The 8929-nt window shown below is 46.4% G+C and overlaps 1 protein-coding gene across 1 annotated transcript in view; it reads left to right on the top strand.

Annotated features, from left to right (window-relative positions):
• Positions 1 to 8470: 8470 nt before the first annotated feature.
• The window catches only part of MYH10 (myosin heavy chain 10), a 123089-nt gene continuing 122630 nt past the window's right edge, over positions 8471 to 8929 (top strand). Inside the window, exon 1 of the mRNA XM_034646660.1 lies at positions 8471 to 8488. The gene's annotated coding sequence lies outside the window, so the exon portion shown is untranslated. The remainder of the gene's footprint in view (positions 8489 to 8929) is intronic.

The raw sequence follows: 8929 nt of genomic DNA, 5'->3' as shown, positions 1-8929 counted from the left end.
ACAGTAAAATTTCCACTTGTTTCATAAATTTTATATATATACATAAATTTTATATTATATATATGTGTGTGTGTGTGTGTGTGTGTATACACACACATACATATGTTAGTTAGAGTTTGTTTGATTGCTTGAATCAGGATCCAGAAAAGGTTTACACGTTTTGATTGGTTGATATGCCTTTTAAAGCTCTTTTAATCTAGAACAAAGCCTCATTTTTTTTGTTGTTGAGTATTTTTTTTCCTTGCTGTTTATTTGTTGAAGAAAACCAGCTGGGTTGTCCTGTGGTGTTTCCCACAGTCTGGATTTTGCTGACTGCATTCCTCTGGTGTGGTTTAACATGTTCCTCTGTCCCCTGTATTTTCTGTAAATTGATGGTTGGACCCAGAGGCTTGATCAGATCCCAGTTTGAGTACTGAAGAATAGCTAGGTTCTTTTCGTTTTTTTTAAAGATTATTTATTTGAGAGAGAGAGAGCAGAGCAGGAAGGAGCAGCAGGCAGAGGGAGAGGCAGGCTCCCTGCTGAGCAGGGAGCCAGATACAGGGCTCAATCCCAGGACCCCGAGATTGTGACCTGAGCTGAAGGCAGACGCTTCACCAACTGAGCCACCCAGGTGCCCCGAATAGCTAGATTCTGCTGAGAAGATTTTCTAGAAGTCAATGCTCAGCCAAGACTTTGCAAACATTGTCTGATTTTGAACAATCCTGTGGGTTTCATGCTACCATCCTCATCATTTTACAGACGAAAAACTGAGGGCTTGAGAGGCCGGGTCACTTGGCCAAGGTCACGTAGTTGCCAGTGGTAGAGCCAAATCAACTGATTGCTGAGTCCAGACAGTCTCCCACTGTGTCATTCTACCCGCTGGGGAGGGCCCCATGTGTCGTCAAGGTGAATATTGGGGTTACCCTTCCCCCCTTCACATTTCTCTTGCTTAAATAACAGAGCAAACGCTCCAAGTGTGTAGAGGTGTCTGCCGGTCTATCCAAGCGGCCTTTATACAGCAGCTGTGGGTGTGGTCTGTGCGTGTATATTACTTCCAGTTGGCATGTTTTTCTATCTTATATTCTTTATTTACCTTTTGTAAGAACTTTAATAGATTTAGATTTTTTTTTTCTGCTGGTTATGTATTCATCATGTTGTTTTTTTTTTTCCGAGAGAGAGAGAGAGAGAGAGAGAGAGAGAGAGCGCGAGAGCAGGGTGGGGGGGGAGGGGCAGAGGGAGAGAGAAAATTTTAAGTAGACTCCCCACTAAGCTCAGAGCCCAACGTGGGGCTCAGTCTCACAACCCTGAGATCATGCCCTGAGCTGAAATTAAGAGTCATCGGAAACTTAACCAACCGAGCCACCCAGGCGGCCCCGTCATGGGTCTGTTTTAACATACGTCTATAGAGAATCATGGAAGAACACTGTAAACTCCCAGTGAAAGGCTGTGTCTAAGTCCTTTCGAAAGGGGACTGATACTGTTGACGAATGTAATTGTAATAATAAGGAGTAATACTGTCTGCTAATTTGCGCTGAGAGCCTCACAAGTGCTACCATGTTGTGTTTAATCCTCCTGCAACCCTAGGAAGTGGGTGTTGTTATCCTTGTTTTGCACAAAAGTAAATGAAGGCTCAGAGAGATTCAGGATTTGCCCTATATGAGCCGGAATATTTTATTTATTTTTTATTTATTTATGTATTTATTTTAGATTTTATTTATTTATTTAACAGAGAGACAGGCAGCAAGAGAGGGAACACAAGCAGGGGGAGTGGGAGAGGAAGCAGCAGGCTCCCAGCGGAGGAGCCTGATGTGGGGCTCGATCCCAGAACGCCAGGATCATGCCCTGAGCCAAAGGCAGACGTTTAATGACTGAGCCACCCAGGCGCCCCTATTTATTTTTTTTCAAGATTTTATTTATTTATTTGTCAGAGAGAGAGAGAGCACAAGCAGGGGGTGCAGCAGGCAGCGGAAGAAGCAGGAGCCCCGCTGAGCAGGGAGGCTCATGCACGACTTGATCCCAGGACCCTGGGATCGTGACCTGAGCCGAGGGCAGACGCTAAACCGACTGAGCTACCCAGGTGCCCTTATTTCATTTTTTAAGTTTTTAAAAAAGATTTATTTATTATTTTAATGAGAGAAAGAGAGCACGCGTGGGAGGGGCAGAGGGAGAGGGAGAGAGAGAATCGCCAGCAGATTCCCCTGCGAGCGCGGAGCTCCACGCTGGGCTCCACCTCATGACCCTGAGGTTACAACCTGAGCTGAATCAGACGCTTAACTGACCGTGCCGCACAGGCACCCCGGACAGGATATTTTAAACAAAACACGCCTTTGATAAAAAAAAAAAATCTTTCAAAAATAGACTGATTTGGATTTTCCAACAATCTCCAATGAGATGCCCACACACTTTTTTTTTGCCTGAAGGACCATATCCATCTTCATCAAATTCAGGGCAATTTCTTGATTTTCTCTACACCTGGTGAGCAGGACGGATGCCAGCCTGGCTGCTCAAGGACCGGGTGGCAATAATGCCATGTCGTACGACAAGAGTCATGCTCGATTTCAAGCTTGGACCTTCTACACCAACACAGGACTCCACGTTCCCTCCAGGCCCCACCTACCAGGGACCAGCAGGCACTCTGAGACCAACAACCTTGTTTTCACCTCGAACCAGTGACCAGACTTCCGGCTTCTCCAGTGGTTTGCCTCCAAGGACCCATTCCTCTTTCCATCACAATGATGACAACCAGGATTCTCAAATAGGCTTTCCTATGGTTTGTTTCTTGCCGACAGGAGCTCTAGCAGGCATTAATCACTTAGCTAGCATTTTCCTTTCTCCTGTTATCCATTTCTGCTACCTCTCCATCTCATGCTCTATTCATTTGTTCCTTAAATGTTTACTGATTGGAAATGACTCTGGAAGCCTGGGAATCTCCAGATGTGTAAAGTCGGGCGTCAGCTTTCAGCAAGCTCCAAGATCACTTTCCACCTTCTGTTCTGGTAAAAAGAATGTGCTGCACATACTTGAGTCAAATGCTGTTACTTCCCACTGTTTCCCCATATAACGTTTGCTTGCCTCTGCTTTGGTTCCTTGCATCCTGGCTCTGGGAGCCCACCATCCTTAACTGCTGAGATCTTGCTCACCTTTTCCGACTCAGCTGAAATGACATCTGGAAAGCTGGAAGGGATCTCCTCATCCATCCATCCGTTCATCTCCCATCCTTCCATCTTTCTATCCAACAGGCAGTTACTGGGCATTGACTATGTATCAAGCACTGAGCTAGTTCCTGGGGATACCAGTTGAACAAACTGGGCTTGCCTGCAAGGAGTTTACCATCTAGCTCTGTGCTCTGTCTTCTCTGTTAACCACCAGTCGCATGGAAGTCTTCAGCATTTTTAAAAAATATTTTATTTATTTGAGCAAAAGACAGAGAGAGCATGAGCTGTGGGAGGGGGAGAGGGAGAGGGACAAGCAGACGTCCCGCTGAACGTGGAGCCCCATGTGGGGCTCGATCGCAGGACCCCAAGATCATGACCTGAGCCGAAGTCAGATGCTTAACCAACGGAGCCACCCAGGCGCCCCAACTCTTGAGCATTTAAAGTGTGGCAGGTCCGAAGTAAAATGTGCTGTGGGTCTAAAACACACATTGGATTTTGAACACTTAGCACAAGGAAAAGAATGTGTAACATCCTATTAATGATTTTTAATTGATTACATGTGGAAATGTCATATTCTCTCCATATTGGGCTAATACATTATTAAAATTAATTCCAGGGGCACCTGGCTGGCTTAATGGGTAGAGCGTGTGACTCTTGATTTCAGGGCTGTGAGTTCAAGCCCCATGTTGGGTGTGGAGCCTACTTAAAAAAAATTCATTAATTTCAGTTATTTCATGTTAGTTTTAGAATATAGCTCCTAGAATGTTTAAACTGAATGATGGGGCACGCATTGGTGGCTCACCTTCACATCTATGGGACGGCACTGGTCTTGAAGGAGGGTACAGGGACGGAGGCAAAAATGTGTAAGGGGTTTTAGATTGGTCCTTCTATAAAAATGTGTGTGCAGGATTCAGGGAAGGTGTGTCTTTAGTTCAGGAGGCCAGGAGGTGACGGGGGAAGGGAATCTATTTATGACATGTCAAGCATTGTGCTAAGCACTGAAGATATGCTTATGCACCATGAGGGGCACTGTCATATCTTCATGCATCGGCTGGGCATTTATAATACCTCGCTTAATCCTTGCGCCAGTAATCACCATCCTTCCAGCCTGCTGGGACCAGCTCACCAGCATCCCTCAGCTGGACTCTTTGCTGCTGCAACCTTGTACCCCGCTTCAATCCATCGTCCACATTGTAACCAGAGTGATCCTTCCAAAACACAAACCCGGTCATGGGTCGTGTTACTCTTCAAATTAAAACTCCCCCGTGGTTCCCCGCTGTTTTCTCTGAAAGAATTTTGCTCCTCTCTTTGTCTGGTGAACGCCTTATTCAGATTTTATTTTCAAAATAAAAAATTTCTCTAAGGAGACTTTCTGGAACGTTCTCCATCCCCACCCCTGCCACCATTCCGAGTTAATTGTCCCTCTTAGGGGTTCCTGAATCTTGCTGTGTTTCCCATAGTATAGTACTTACCATACTATATTGCATTCCCTCAACATTTTTGGATCAGAGGCCTCTCTGGGAATCTGCAAAGACCTGTAGATCTTCTAACCAGCGGGGGTGGGGGGACGGCGGTGGGGGGAGAAAAAAGAAAAACACACAATAAATTTTGCATATGATTGAAAGGTTTTATAGAACTAAAATTCTTTAGGTTTCCATGGACCCAGATTAGGAACCCCTGCTCTGTAATTATATATTTATCTATAATTATAATTATCTGCCTATTTGCTTATATTTCCTGCTAGACTGTATGCTCCTAAGGGTTAGGGACCATGCTTATGTTGACATAAGTATTTCCTTGACATCTGGCACCATCCCTAGACACACAAGACACTCCATCGGCATTTGCCAAAAAAAAAAAAAAAGTATTTGCCACAGGTATGACTTGCTCTAAGACATTAGGATGTAGGGACTCTCGCGCTTTCATTTTTCTAAATCACATTAATTCTGACTTAACCTTATCCTGCATGGTTGGTTAGAAGTCTTACATTAGGAAATTTCAGGCTCGTTTGTTCCCCCCCCCCCACCCCAGAACTCCAGCGTTTAAGGAGCCCAAGAAAAGTCTAGAAGATTTTTTCTTTCTCAGCTCATCGGAGTCTCTGTTTCTCCCATTACTTCTGCTGATTGAAGATGTCCATAGGTGAGCATTGATCTTTCAGGTCAGACATTATTGCCCCAGGCGGGCTGTGAGGTGGTCACTTTAATAGTCTGTGTCCCCAAGGTACTCCCACGCCCAGGAATCATGTTGAAAGGGGACCCCTCTCTGTACTTCTCATGGGCACTCTACACTAAACCTCTGACACCTTCACTACCGTGAGGGAAACAGTTCTTTTTTTTTTTTTTTTTTTTTTTTTTTTTGGTAGGCTCCATGCCCAGCGTAGGGCTCGAACTCAGGACCCTGAGATTAAGAGTCCAGTGCTCTACCGACTGAGCCAGCCAGAGCCCCAGGGAAACAGTTCTTCAACTCAAAAATACCACCCTTCTATCTCTCTGGGGTGATCTGGCTTGAAATTCCTCAACAGGCATAACAAGGACTGAAAACCTCAAATAAATGCCTAAAAAGACCAGACAAAGAGCGGCACTGAATGAAGCAGTTTGGCTCTCACAGACCATGGTGGTTAGTGGCGGCTGAGGGGCTCTGGGGCACATGCTTGGTCTAAGAAGGAGCGGCAGCCCAGGCACCACCAAACTGTGGTCAAATTTCCAGATCTTCCAATTTTTCAAGGGAAACCAGAAATCTGGATTTTCATGCGATAGCTCTTTTTTCCCCTATTTTTAAAAAAGCACTTTAATAAGGTGTATTTTGCAAATCATGTCATTCACAGTATAAAATGCAGTGATTTTTTTTTTTTAGTAACTTTACCAAGTTGGGCAATCATCATGGTGAATCAATTTTAGAACATTTTCATCATCCCGCTAGGATCCCTCATGTCTATTTTCTGCTAATCCCTGTGCTGTTCCTCCTCTCCCCACCCTGGCCCTCACCCCAGGCAGCTACTGTTCTACTTTCTGTTTTGCCCTTCACAGATATTTCATATAAATGGGATCATACAAAATGTGGTCTCTGTGTCTGAGGGTAGTGTTTTCGAGGTTCACCCATGTTGTTGTGCTCCTTTTTTTTCTAAGTAGGTTCTGTGCCCAGTGCAGGGCCCAACTCGGGGCTCGAACTCGTGACCCTGAGCTCAAGATCTGAGCCGAAATCAACAGTCTGGCACTTAACCGGTTGAGCCACCCAGGCGCCCTGTATTTAACTTTTTAAGAAAGTGGCAAATCTCAGAGTTGCTGCACCATTTTATATTCCTCCCAGAAATGACTGAGGATTCCTGTGTCTCTGTCCTCACCAATATTTGTTGTCTGTCTTTTTGATTCTAGTCGTTCTGGGGTGGGGAGGGTGGGAAATGGTATCTCACTATGATTTTGGTTTGCATTGCCCTACTGGCTAATGGAGTTGGATAGCTCTTGATTTATAAATGTTGGAATTCATTCAAATTAAAAAAAAATGCTTCATATCAGCCCTGTGCAGATGGAGCAAAACAGTTTAGAACAAAACAGGTTCGGGGGCTGTAACCACCCTGAGGGAATGTTTGGACTTATGACCTAGACTGTGCAAAACAATGGTCTGTGAACTTTCTCTTTTGGGGGCAAAGCAGCCTAGATTGCCAGCAAAAATTACTATGGAGAAAGAGGGGAAAGATCTCATAATGAACTTGTAGACTAAGAAACAATTTTCAATCTATTATATTTCATAATGCGTCTCCCCGCCAAAGTACATCCTGTTACATATCCTGTTACATATCCACTGAATGAGTCTTTGAAGTATCCATTCATATCCCCTTTTTAAAGATGACATTAAGGAATTGATCAAAGTTTAAACACCTAGTAATGGCAGAGACGGATTCAGAGCCAGGTCTCCTTGGTTCAAAATCTTCATCCAAATGGCAGCAGATTCTAGGATAGAGCTTCATGGGGTGAGACTAGACTCAGAGGAGCCTGGATGAGGGAGGTAGAGAGGGACAGGATATTGGAGCCACTGGAGAGCAAGGAATCAGGGGTTTCAAGGCTGGTTTCATTAACAGACAAAGGAAGCTGGGGAGAGGGTGAGTTTGGGCGGTGGGATGAAATGAAAATGGGAAGAAAAGAGATACGAGGCTTTATTGCTGCGCAATTGCCCTTTCATCCAGGTAGAGATTTCCAGCAAGCTTTTAAAAACATTGGGCCCAAGTGTTGGGAGAGTCACAGGGACGAGATGTACATTTGAGGACATTCTCTTTATGATTGATTTCTCATTAAGACTAACATATTTGTGATGATTAATTCTGATGAGCTTACCGCCCTCTCCTGATGATCCACTGAGTTTGTTTTCAAATTGTGAGAAACCACAGAGTTGGTGGCTAACCGGGCTGTCTCTGTGTGGATGGCTGCTGTAGGCATGGAACACCGCATGGTGAAATGCCCAGTGGCTGACAAAGCTGAGATGGATTACAGATGGAGTCTTTGGCCCTCTCTGAACACACTTAAAGATTCAGAAGAGGAATATCGCTTCCGTATTTTGTACATTTCACTTGTACATCATGTGCAGACTGCATTAAGAGCAGACCTCTTCATGGAGCCAAGTCACAAGGCACCTGGACAAGGAGCAGGTTCCGCCAGCTGGCTGGTGGGGGTGGGAGACCAGATGCACTCTACTAGGACAAAGGACACAGACACAGGACCTGATTCCGACTTCCCCAGGAAGGACTCTGCACTCAGCTGCCTCTTGGAGCCTTCTCTGAATTCCACCAGTCCTTCCTTATCATTTCCTGCCTTTTTTTTTTTTTTCTTTATTCACTTTTTACCAGACTGGAAGTTTCCGAGGCTTAACCCACTTATATCACACGCATTAAAGCGCACCCATTTCCCACATTAAAAATTGCATTTTGCTGTAAAAATTTTTGAAAGCGTTTTTGATGACGTGCAGTTTTTGTGAGAATAATTCATTTTGATCTTGTGACTTAAACTTTATTATATTTATATGTAATCATGTACGAGTCCTGCTGCAGTTGACTAGATCTGCAGATATTTCATTAAATATTTATTAACTTCAATTTTTCCAGTTTCCTTTCCTTATTTTGGAACCTTCCCCCCCCAACCCCGCCCCCAGTTCTCAAACATTTTCTAAGGCCTTCGAGAAGCTCATAGGCCCCAGGGGCTACGACAGCTCTGCAAAACCTCACAGGCCCCTCCCACGTAGGGAGCTCCGCGTGATGAATGAAAGAAGGAACGAATGAATGAAGTGAACGAAGTCCTTTCCCCAAATCTTCTCTCCCAGGAAGGCTCGCCTCTCGTTCTGGAATCTCAGCGCAGCCAGGAGCCTGGGTAAGGAGGCCCCTCCCCTCGCAAACACCAAAACTGCAGCAGTGGAGGAACGGGGTTGGCGCCCGGCGCTCCGCGGACCCGCACAGGGTCAGCCGGGCGGCCTGGGAGCGCGCCTGGGGGCCCCTCAGAGCCCTTGCGCATGGGCAGAGCCGCGGAGAGCCCCTCCCCCTCCCCCACTGCAGGTGAGCCGCAGAGCCGCGACCCCGCCCCCCGCAGCTCGGGGGGTGACGTAAGGCCTCTGGACCGCGCTCCGGCCCCGCCCCTGCAGGCTGCGCCGGGGGGCCCGCGACTTGGTGGTGGCAGCCGGTGCCGCTGCGGGACACGCCGGCTGCGGCAGGGAGAGGGGGCGGCGAGGCGCCCGAGTGGGCTGCCGCAGCGGCCCGACGCCGGTAGAAGCGCGTCCGGGCGCAGCTCGGGGCTCCCGCCGCGGCACACCTGCCC

Source organism: Ailuropoda melanoleuca, chromosome 17, assembly GCF_002007445.2.
Source record: "Ailuropoda melanoleuca isolate Jingjing chromosome 17, ASM200744v2, whole genome shotgun sequence".
Classification (NCBI taxonomy): Eukaryota; Metazoa; Chordata; class Mammalia; order Carnivora; family Ursidae; genus Ailuropoda; species Ailuropoda melanoleuca.
Note: the sequence above shows the minus strand (reverse complement) of the source record. Positions and strands in the feature narration are given on the sequence as shown.